The sequence below is a fragment of the Carassius gibelio genome, chromosome A11, assembly GCF_023724105.1.
Source record: "Carassius gibelio isolate Cgi1373 ecotype wild population from Czech Republic chromosome A11, carGib1.2-hapl.c, whole genome shotgun sequence".
Lineage (NCBI taxonomy): Eukaryota > Metazoa > Chordata > Actinopteri > Cypriniformes > Cyprinidae > Carassius > Carassius gibelio.
The window spans coordinates 752221-762942 of record NC_068381.1 but is presented as its reverse complement, the minus strand read 5'-3'; positions in this window follow the sequence as shown (position 1 = coordinate 762942).

Genomic DNA, 10722 nt, shown 5'->3' with positions numbered 1-10722 from the left:
AATTATTTTGAAAAGCCTGACGTTTGGAGATTGAGAATTCAGTAAATGTTACGAACATTTTAGCACAATGCTAGCATGTTTCTACTATGTTTCAGCACACTGTTAAAATGTTCTGTTAGCATGTTTTTGAACATTGTAGCATGTTTCACTAGTTCACGCTTACATATAATTAGCTGAGGTATGGTATGCGTATTTGGCGTGCTGTCCGGGGAAGGGCTCCGAGCTCGGGAATTGCCCGAACCTAGAGTACCCCCCCTTCCCCGTATATTGTAAAGTGAACTTGAAGTGAGGAGATGGGGTGGAGGAGGGATGCTGATAAACCGTCAATGGATAGAGGTAAGTCAGCGATATTTATACTGTGGGATTGATTACTTGATTGTGGTCCACCTGTGATGATTAGGCTAAGTATCTGACGCGCTCCTCCCGAATCTTCATTGATAATTACATTTCACTAGTTCACGCTTACATATAATTAGCTGAGGTATGGTATGCGTATTTGGCGTGCTGTCCGGGGAAGGGCTCCGAGCTCGGGAATTGCCCGAACCTAGAGTACCCCCCAAAAAGGCAAATGTACAAGAGGACAGCCGCCAGTTTAAAGAATGCCCCCCCAAAAAGCAGAGTACTGGCGGGGGCTGATTTGGTTTCTGAGAAGTCGTCTCGTTGGCAGGCTGGAAGGGCCTACGTACTCCGGAGGGAGCGACTTGGGAGTTGGGAGAGTAGGCCCTACCGGCTGCAGCTAGTGAACTACATGGTTGTTGGCGCCCGGTCGGTAGGGCTCGAGCCGATGCTCAACTGGAGCTTTTTGGCGTTGGAACGGTGAGCCCTACCGGCCGATGAGGAGGAGCAGCGTGGTTGTGGTGCCCGACCGGGAGGACCCGAGTTGCCTCGACCGGAATAGGTCACGGTGTCGGCGTACGGGCCCTACTGGCTGATAGCCCCTGCTATTCAGTGGGTGAAGGGCCTAACGCTGACCGAGAGGGCCCATGAAGCCTCCGACAGGAGATTGAGACTCAGGATGACGGACGTCTGGGTCCTCTCGGTTTGGCAGATAAAAAGCTTTTGGGCTAGCCGACAAGGAGGACTCTGGCAACATCCGAAGGGAGATCCCGACTCACGGCATCGGATGGATGAGACTCGCTTGCGGCTAGCAAGCATAGGCCCGTCCGGGAGACTCTCGCCAGACGTCTGAAGGGAGCACACGCGACAGACGGGTAAGCCTCGGCGGACGGGGAGGGTTGGAAAGGAAAACCCGACTGGGAGGACTCTCGCAGCATCCGATGGGGCCTCTAACTCAGAACATCGAACGGGTAAGCCTCGCCAGACGGGGTTAAAAGATGTGAGAGTAGCTGAGGGTAGCTTTTTTTTTTTTTTTTTTTTTTTTTTTTTTTTTTTTTTTTTTTTTTGCAGGATTTGGCAAGAGGACGAGACTCGTAGCGTCGGACGGTTAAGCCTCGCCTACCGTCAAATGGAAAGGTAAGTTGCGTGGCCGAGAGACTGTTACCGACGTCCGAAGGGAGCACACACATCGAACGGGTAAGCCTCGCCGACCGTAGAGTGGAAACGTAAAGCAAGTCTGTCCAGGAGGCTCTCGCCAGCGTCCGAAGGGAGCACACACATCGAACGGGTAAGCCTCGCTGACCATAGAAAAGGAAAGGTTGTCTAACCGGGAGGCTCTCGCCGGCGTCCGAAGGGAGCACACGCATCGAACGGGTAAGCCTCTCCGGATGGCGGACAGAAAAGGTAACGATAGGTGGCCAGGAGGCTCTTGCCAGCGTCCGGCGGGGACAAAACTGGGTGAGCCTCGCAGGCCGTAAGATGGAAAAGGTAAGTTTGTGTGGTCGTTAGGCTGTCGTCAGCGTTTTAAGGGAGTTTGCTACTCCTGGCAAAAGACGGGCTAGCCTTGGCGACCATAGGAAAGAAGGAGAGTTTATTGTGTGTTTGGTACTTGTAGCATTTGAACAGCTTGCTTGTAGGTTTGTAACCTAAACCACGCGGTAAGGTCGTGGTTGGCTGGCCAGGAGGCTGTCGCCAGCGTCCGATGGGAGCACTCGCATCGGACGGGTAAGCCTCACTGGCCGAGGGTGGAAAAGGTCAGGTTGTCTAGCCGGGAGGCTCGGACCGACGTCCGATAGGAGCTTAGCTCCAGGAATCGAACGGGTAAACCTCTCTGGCTGAAGGACGGAAAAGGTTGTCCGGCTGGGAGGCTCTTACCTTCGTCCGACAGGAGCTTAGCTCCCGGATAGAACGGTTAAGCCTCGCTGGCCAAAGGACGGAAAAGGTAAGGTTGTCTAGCCGGGAAGCTCTCACCTACATTCAATGGGAGCCCTGACTCCGTGCATTGGATGGGTAAACCTCTCCGTACATAAGACAGAATGGCAAAGCAGGTAGCCGGGGGCTTTCACCTACGTCCGAAGGGAGTGTGAGCTCCTGGCAACGAACGGGTAAGCCTTGCTGGCCGCAGAATGGAAAAGGTGAGGTTGTCTGGCCGGGAGGCTCTCGTCAGCATCCGATGGGAGCTCAAGCTCTTGGCATCGAAGAGAGAAGCCTTGCCGGCCATAGGATTGAAAAAGGTAAGGTTATCTGGTCGGGAGGCTATGGCCAGCATCCGGTGTCTTTTTATTTATTATTTATTTATTTATTTATTTTCTATATTTATTTTTATTTATTATATTTATTAAAATTTGCGACACCAGATGGGTAGTCTCTCCAGCCATCGGAGGGAAAATTGAGATTGTTTTCTGCGCGAAGAGCCCGTTAGTGTTCGGCGAAAGCGTAACTTGCGGTATTGGATGGGTACATCTTGCCATCGGAGGGAAAATTTGTTTGGGCTGCAATGTACTCATTGGTGTTCGATAGGTAAATGTCGCTTTTTTTTTTTTTTTTTTTTTGGTTAATCTGCCTTTTTTAATCGGGTAAGCTTCGCTGGTGGTCGGCTGGAAAGTCCAAGATTGATTAAGTGGGAAAGCATCTGGCAGGATTTTAAAACTTGCGATGTCAAACGAGTAAGCTTTGCTGATAGTTGAATGGAGAAGGCAAAGGTTGGTTCAACCGGGAGCCCTCTTGCAGCGCCTGGCAGGGAGTTCGATACTAAGGATGATTTATTTGTCTACGAGGGTAGACGCTGTGAGGCTTACTTGAATAATAGTTTAGCGAATCCAATGAGCTGCTTCCGATAATGAGTCCGAAAAAATCTTGGTGCAGTCATAGTATCCGAAATTAAGCGTGCAAAAATAAATTGGATTTCCTGTGCCAGTGTACCCCAAATAGGTGCCATGTATCGGCGATGTGGTCATTGTCAGCACGTGAGATCGATGGTACATATCAACGATGTAATCGTGCATGGGTGGAGTAAGAGAAAGATTCTTTATACTGTCTGAGCTTACTATTTACCATTTTGACCATGCAGGTGCACGAAAAGAGCCTATGGAATCACCAATAATCAAAAAATATACTTTCGGACGTACTGATACACTGGTATTAAGTATAAATACTATATTTAAATACTGCTAGTTCATGTAGTTGGCACTACGGTCATCTCGCTTGTCCAGTGAATTTTTTTTTTTTTTTTTATTTTTTTTTTTTTATTTTTTTTTTTTTTTTTTTTATTTTTTTTTTTAACCTACGGGCTCACATCATCCTTTGAGAGCAGGGGCGAGCGGGAAATGCAGTGCTGAGATGGGATAACGGTTTGATAGCCTAATTAAGGTAGGCCGCCTAATGATTATTATAAAAAATGTTGGTTGGAGAATGGGCCTAATATCGTCTTGGCTATTGTCGATACATGATGCTATCACCGCAACCTCGGATGCATGGCATGCCTTTAGGCGGAGGTGATGTGTGGTATTTTTTTTTTTTTTTTTTTATTTTTTTTATATATATATTTAGGTGTAGGAAAGGCTCCTGCGGGAGCAGACGTTGCTACAGCAGTGGGGAGAACGGGAAAGGCTCCTGCGGGAGCAGACACTGCTATGGCAGTGTGGAGGTACAGGAAAGGCTCCTGCGGGAGCAGACACTGCGCGGCAGTGAGGAGGTATAGGAAAGGCTCCTGCGGGAGCAGACACTGCTGCGGCAGTGGGGAGATACGGGAAAGGCTCCTGCGGGAGCAGACACTGCTGCGGCAGTGGGGAGATACGGGAGAGGCTCCTGCGGGAGCAGACACTGCTGCGGCAGTGGGGAGATACGGGAAAGGCTCCTGCGGGAGCAGACACTGCAGCGGCAGTGGGGAGATACAGGAAAGGCTCCTGCGGGAGCAGACACTGCAGCGGCGGTGGGGAGGTACAGAAAAGGCTCCTGCGGGAGCAGACACTGCAGCGGCGGTGGGGAGGTACAGGAAAGGCTCCTGCGGGAGCAGACACTGCTGCGGCAGTGAGGAGGTACATGAAAGGCTACTTGCTTCGGCTGCTGTAGATGTTGGCTGTGGGAAGAGTAAAAAGTGTTAGTAATATTTGATGGGGCAAGCTAAGAATGGATGGGTAGCCTACTGTGTTACCAGCTTAGCAATTTGTTGCCTGATTTGACAATTCCTCAGGCCTTGTCCACCTTATTATGTTCCTGTTGGAAAAGCATCTTTCCTCTCATTTGGCCTCCGGGCTCTTTAGACTGACTCCCGAGCGGATACGTTTGGAACGCTGTTTTCACGTTGTATTATGGACTGTGGAAACAGAGGCTTTTGGAAACGATTGAGCATGTTTAGTCTTGTAAGGCGTTGTACCGAAAGACATGATTATAGCAGTAACGTTAACCCCTTACCAGACACCCCCCATTTTTGGCATGGAGGCAGAAATTATATACCCAAAATAAAGATGTTTCTGTTCATGATTCTTTCTGACTAGATCCATGATCAACATTTGTCCACGAGCTAACACTTTGACGTTTACCGTTCAGGAATAGGAATAGTTTTCCTGACATGATGGAAAATTAATCACTGGAATTATGTTTTATCGAAATATTGGTCAAATATAAAAGCCAAAGTCTTTGGACTTCAATTGATGCGCGGTTTATCCAGATCAAGTAAGAGAGTGATGTTTAACGTGCTGTGAAAATGAAACATAGACTGGGGCCGTTGGCGATACTTGCAGCAAATGGGTTAACAGCAGTTATGTGCTATTCGCTTCCAAGTGGTTTCTAAAGAGATTTACTTTCCGGTTTTCCGTATTACGGTCCTTAAAAGGCGATGGTAATTTTACTCACACTTGCTATCCTGCATCAAAACACGAGGGCAGATGCGTTTTAGATTAATTTTGAGTGGTCACGCCAGTGAATGGTAAAATAGGTCCCTAAATGATTTGGTCCTACCAGAAGACTTGCATGGAAATTAAAATTTTAAATTAAATTAAGCATTTAGCAGGCGCTTTTATCCAGAGACTTAAGTTTTTTTTTTTTTTTTTTTTTTTTTTTTTTGAACTTATGTCTGTATCATTTCGGCGAGGTTTAAACGTGCGCGGTAAGGCGAATGTAACAATAATAAAAATATATATATATATATATATTATAATTTTATTTGTAGGAACAAACGCCAAAAGCAATACAACAATTCATTAAAGACAGGCAGTCTTGAATAAATGTGACTTAATCAACTTTTTAAAATCGCCCAACATAGGTGCATATCTGACGTGCAGAAGAAGTACATTCCATAGCTTAGGGGCTTTATATGAAAAGGCTCTTTCCCCCATGGTCTTTAGCTCACATTATGGCTGGTGAAGTGAAAGAGAGTTAGTAGAACGAAGAGAGCGTGATGGAATATCAGGACTGATGAGTTCACAAAGATACTCAGGTGCAGTCCCATGAAGTGCCTAGTATGTTAAGATAAGAATTTTAAAATCAATTCTCACGTTTACGGGAAGCCCGTGTAATTGTGAAAGAACCGGTGTAATGTGTTCGCGAGGAGAAGTACAAGCGTGCGGCAGAATACTGAAGCTTGCTCAACGATTTAGCTGGAAGGCCTGAGAACGAGGCATTACAATAAACTAACCTAATGCCTTTGGCTTCGTGGTTAAAAAGTGGCATCATCGTCCGACGGAACGGTGTATCTGTAGTCCAAATCTATGCGGGATCCACACCCCGGATCAGCGGGTGGCGGTAATGCACCTTTACGTTGGTTTGCCAAAACCGCCATAAAACGCTACTAGAAGACGGAACTACGTCAAGACGTAGTTTAACAAAACTTTAGCCGCAAAACTGCTTTTAGATGCAACACTTTGAATGCAAACTGCCGTAAAAATCCAATGAAGAAAAAAGAAGAACCTGTTTTTTAGCGTCTTCGCCTGGAAATGTATTAGTCTGCGCGCTGCTAGAGGAAGCGGCCTCAAACCAGTTAAAGACTGAGGAAGCGGCCTCAAACCAGTTAAAGACTGAGCCGTGGTTGGATTCTTTCTGCTGCAATCCAGCGCTCGACGAGAGCTCGGTCTCGGGCGGCACGATCGTGTATCGAGCAAGGCAAGCTCGGAGTTGCACGGTCTATTGGCCACGATGTGTGGCTTGGCGAGGATAGCAGCTGTCGCGATGACGCTTAATGCTGCTCAACGGCCGTGTTTGGCTGGGTAGAAATGATCTCGGGTCCGGCAAAAGCAGCAGGTCTTATAAATCCCCTGTGTAGCACTCTTTGTTGGTACGAAAATTGGGTCTGTGATAAGGTGACTGACGAAGCGAACCAGCATGCTGATAAACCGTCAATGGATAGAGGTAAGTCAGCGATATTTATACTGTGGGATTGATTACTTGATTGTGGTCCACCTGTGATGATTAGGCTAAGTATCTGACGCGCTCCTCCCGAATCTTCATTGATAATTACATTTCTGGTATTTTTTTAGCATGTTGCTAACATTTTTAAAGTTTTAACGTATTGCTAACATGAATTACCACATTGTTAGCATTTTTTTAGTTGATAGCATGTTTCTAAAATGTTTTTTTTTTGCATATTGTTAAGATGAGATATGTTGTTAACATTTTTTTTTTTACATAGTGTTAACATTATGTAGCACATTGCTAGCATGTTTCAAGTATGATTTAACGTGTTGCTGGCATGAATTAGCACACTGGTAACATGTTCACATTTGTACCAATGTTTTAGCATTCTGTTAACATTTTAGCTTCTCATCCTAGGTTACTTGTTAAGCATTGGTAGCAGTAAGACAGCTTAAACACTGTAAGAGTTTTCACCCCCTCAAAGGAAGTCTATGGGAATTTGGGCCTATTTGGGAGTGAGATACGGGAATTCTGCAAGTCGGATCAATTAGAAATCATACAGTACGCTGAGTCAAAATGGTCTGAAGGTCTGTGCCAAGTTTGTTGGTCATGGCTTTACAGCTCTAGAAGGAGAATTGAGAAATTTGGTCTCAGAAGTAGAAGAATTGGAAGGCAGCCAGAATAATTAAAGTTGGGAAGTAACAAATCAACGAAAGAAACCATAGCAACAGTAATCATGCATTTCTTTATAATCCAAAACAATCAGGTCAGTAAGTTAGTTTGTTCCATCCTTCAGATGATTTTACGGCTCATATTTAATTATGTGCCGAAACTCACGTCAAGTGATATTTCAGGTCTATAATCTGGCGCTGCAGAACTGTTCATTAGTGTGAACATACGTTGAATTAAATGTCACTTTAGTGAGACAAAAGCTCTGTAAAGATCACTAGAACATTAAGACGGCACAGAAGGTGTTATTCTAGGGTTCAGATCACATTTGGAAACTGGCCTTTGGATTCCAGCCTCGTCTTCCGACATCATTTGGCCGAAGCCTTGAATTATAAAAGCTGGTATCAGATGCTCTTGACAAGGTCACGTCATTGTCTCCTCTTAATTACTTTAAGAGAGTTCTGGAGTGCTGGTGAATGAAAGAGCCTGATTGTGAACCAGAGCGAGACCTTTTCTAAACCCATCATCTGATTAAAGCCTATATTCAACCGGATGCTGGAGGTGTTTGCTTTACTTCAGCACTGCAGTAATTCATGAACATCTGTAGAAACACAGTTATTTGATTTCATTTCCCACCATCAAATAAGGCCTGTCGGCTATATTATGCTGAACGGATTCCTGGGTTCTGCTTCAAAACAATTAACTTAACAAACTCTGTGCTAGAAAGCATGTTTAACTTGTGCTGGAGTATAATTAGAAATCAATCATCAGATCATGTGACATCCACTTGAGACGCCACGCCAGGACTGAGTCTCAGTGCTTTAACTTCTGTGTACCAAATATTTTGTGTGCATATGAAAACTTAGAAGTCATTACTAAATGTGTCTTTGGGAAGTAAACAGTCATGTTTTTGGTTCCTCTGTTGATGATGTCACACGAGGTTCCCATCTGCAGGAGAGGCATGAGTCGAATCCAGATCTAAGGTGGAGCTTAAGAACTTTAACAGAAAAAAATATAACTTTTATAACGTGTAAATGTAAAACATCCTGTATAAACGTAACTGCTATTTATGCATCACTTGAATATTTTATAACCCATTCTTGCCATGAAAATAGCATAATTTGCTGACATGGCAAACTGAACAAAAACTAGTAATACTAATAAAGATTAACTAAATGATTGTTTGGTTTATGATTTATCGTTTGATTGGTGATTTATAATTCGAAAGGTACATATTTACAAAAAAATGAAATGATGATAAAGTCACGGCTGTATGTTTTTCATTACTTGAACTCATCAAATTAATTGAACCATTTTCAGTTTTTACAATATCACAGAAACCCAAATAATCAGGTGTGTTTTCCACGCAGCAACAGTTTCACGTTTCCATGAATTCTGGTAAAACACGATTTTTCTTGCTGTGACAGCAGAAGGAGGGAAAGTGGAACATGAACTAGAAGTAAACGAGTGCTTGAGATAAATTTGGCATTGATTCAAATGAGATTTGGAGCAGCGTGTAGCACTAGAGGATATTGAACATCACTGGTTGTGTGTGTTTAATTTACTGTTTGACTGCTGTTGTGTGTCTTTGCTCTCTCACATGTATCTGGACACAAACCCCTGAAGGCCTTCCATCACCTCCTCCTCACTCTTGTGTAGACGGGAACGAGTCGAAACACACCGAGACTCCTCGAGAGATCGCTGAGATCTCGCTTCAGATGCAGTGTGTGCTAACGTTTCATACTACTGCAATAATGTGATATTAGTTTATGCAACAATTTGATAAACAAGAAGATAACATTGTGTTAAAATGCAGACTTAATATTGTCAACATCGTCTGTTTGGCTCAATTTCATCTGGTGCTTTTATTTTCATATTTAGATGATTAATTAATGTTTAAAATAATTTCAATATTAATTTGTAAAACACTTCTACACGTAATTTTTTTTTTTTTTTTTTTAAAGAAAATTGATGTGCAATTAATTTGATTAATTAATGGGCGCATTATGTTATTGAATAGATTTGACACTTTTCCTCGTTGGTTTACATTTTTACCTGGATTCTTTCACTAATCATTTACATTTCCACTGCTCTGCTTTTAATTAATACTGTCCCAATTCCAGTTGATGTTATGTGTGAATAAGACCAAGGATTGCTGCTTAATTTCGTTGTATTCTGTGCAATGACAATAAAGAATAATACTACTATTAATAACGCAAATGCCAATGAAGAGATGTAGTTTCCTTTAGACAGACCAGCACTCAGTTCAGTCTTTTCTGCAGGCTCTGAGACGGATGTGATCCTCTACTATCCGTCTGTTGGTTCTCAGATCTCCTTGGACTCTGCGAAGCATTTCCAGGTGAAGGTGGTGATTCACCAACGCAGGCATCGGGTGATAAATCCACTGTGGAGCGGTTTAACACCCATTCAGGGAGAGAAAGAAACACACTTATTAAAGGAGGCGTGTAGGAGACAGCCATTAGTCAAGGATTTCCTCTTTCTCAAACGGCAGTCAAACAGTCCACGTCCCTCAGGGTTATGATTCTCCATGCAACGATTCGTCACAATGCTCTTGATGGAAAGAACTAATAATGAAATGGGAAGGGTGCCAGTTTTCTGAGAGAGAGAGAGAGAGACTGTCAGAAGCATCTTGCATGAGAGAAAGGAGCAGAATAAATAGTTTCACTTCTGCTTTGATTGAACTTGAAGTCCTCAGCGCAGTTTCTCATTAATGACACATCCAATTAAGACTGGTTTAGTTTAGAGGCAGGACATCTCAGGCTTCATGGACAGACACGGCTGAATGATAGACAACTATCTATCTATCTATCTATCTATCTATCTATCTATCTGTTAAGTTTAATTTGATAATTTCCTAGCATACAGTTTTCTATATTATTTCAGATCCAGCTCACATTAAGAACTGATCTGGTGTTTTGGTGTTCATCATCTCAGTTAATGTGTTGATTATCATCAGAGAAGCTGACGTTTGTAGATGTTTAGGTTTAGTTTCTGTCAGATCATCAGAGCGAATCAGACGTCCTGAAGGCTTCATGTTTATCACTTCTAAAGTGACATTCTGCCTCGGGATAAAACAATCTGTTGCCTTTGAAATGCATAAAGCTGCTGATGAAACTGCTGAGGTGTGTCTCCTGAAGGCTGTGTCTGTCCTTGCTCTTCTCTGCCCGGTTCCTCTCAGTTTTAATATGCTCCATATGAGCAGCGATTACACCTGACGGATCTCTAATGTGTTTGTCTCTGGTGATCTCAGACAGCAGCGTGGACTCGTGGAGACTCATCTGTTCCTGGATCAGCTCAGGGTTAGGACTGTCTCGCTGCAGGTCTGATGGAGCTCCTCTGTTGTTAAGT